The sequence below is a fragment of the Mesoplodon densirostris genome, chromosome 6, assembly GCF_025265405.1.
Source record: "Mesoplodon densirostris isolate mMesDen1 chromosome 6, mMesDen1 primary haplotype, whole genome shotgun sequence".
Classification (NCBI taxonomy): domain Eukaryota; kingdom Metazoa; phylum Chordata; class Mammalia; order Artiodactyla; family Ziphiidae; genus Mesoplodon; species Mesoplodon densirostris.
The window spans coordinates 121,167,769-121,169,403 of record NC_082666.1 but is presented as its reverse complement, the minus strand read 5'-3'; positions in this window follow the sequence as shown (position 1 = coordinate 121,169,403).

The following is a 1,635-nucleotide window of genomic DNA, read 5'->3' as shown; positions in this document are numbered from 1 at the left end:
TGAATGGCCTGGATGTTGGGTGCAAGTTCCACTTCTCTCCTTCCTTCCTAAAGGGAGAGCTTCATGGCCTCTACACCTTTTCCCAACCTTGCAGATCTATGCTGGCTGCTGAGAGCCAACCGCCCATTTTCTTTGTTCTTATCTACCCCTAGACTTTCACACTTTACTGATTCCCTCAACACTTCACTCTGGGTTAAGTGGGACAGAAGTAGGTCTCCTGGACAATGCCTCAAAAGACTAGAGACATTGAATGCATGTTTTACTCTTTCTCCCAAGGGAGACATCTCAGTCCAAGGTGATCTCTCTCAGTGCTGACCTGAGACAGCTTGGGGGAGGGTCTAACATGGGAAAAGTGAAACTGCTCTTCTTACCCATTTCAATGAGTTTACTCTTGGATTTGTGCTCATCTGGGACGTTGCAGCCTCTTAACTGGCTTCTGGAAATTGCATAAAGTTATTTTGATCCATACATTGATGTTAAATCAGTGTTTCTGTGAGAGAACAATGGCTGGGACTTCCTATTCTAAGATCTTGCTAATAACCCCGAGACACTTTTATATCTAGAAGTTCTATTTGATTTCATTTAACTCTGTTATTGAGTATTTTTATATCATCTTTTTTTGTTGTTTTGGATCCTTTTCATGTATATAATAGTTTTAAACACTTTTACTTAGTAGCTCAATGATGTACTCTTCTTTCTAATCACCCCCTGCCTTTCACCAAAGACACTGTTGTACAGGTGTATTTGGTTTGAGTGTGGCTATGTCAAGAAGCAGTGGACACGATGGCTCTGAGAAGGGGAATGTACCTACATTAGTGCATGTGTGTGTGTGTGTGTGTGTGTGTGTATTTTTAGGTGGTCATTGAGATGGTAGAGCACATACATAAGATTAAACATCTGTAATTTAAAAGTACATAAGAATTCATTGTTTTAGGCTGTGGCAAAGTATTATCAGAGTCTCAAAGGATTCGCGCCTCTCTAAAGATGAAGAATATTCTCATCTGAAATGAACTCCTCTAATAAATGTTGATTAGAATCACAATCATCACAATAATGTAACTGCTATTTTGAGCAGTACTTTTTTTTAAAGTTTTTTTCCATTGTTGAGATGATTCAGCTGTTTCGGAAAACAAAACAAAGTACAAATGAGTGGGTGAGTATGCCATGAAAGCCGTTCTTAAATGATTAAAGCCCTGGCTATCTCAGTTATTGTCAACATTGTACCTGCCTCCTTCATGAATACTGTTTTTAACGGTCAGCCTACACAACGTTAAAGGTCTGCCTGGACTCTTTACTTTGTCTGAGGGTCCCAGAAAACTGCAATAATTCTCAAATCAATATGTTCCCTTTTTACTATACTGTTATCACTTGTGATTACAGCTAGGGAAGGAGATACATATATTTTTTTTTTTTTTTGTGGTACGCGGGCCTCTCACTGTTGTGGCCTCTCCCGTTGCGGAGCACAGGCTCCGGACGCGCAGGCTCAGCGGCCATGGCTCACGGGCCCAGCCGCTCCGTGGCATGTGGGATCCTCCCAGACCGGGGCACGAACCCGTATCCCCTGTATTGGCAGGCGGACTCTCAACCACTGCACCACCAGGGAGGCCCATGGGAAGGAGATATTTAATTTAAAAT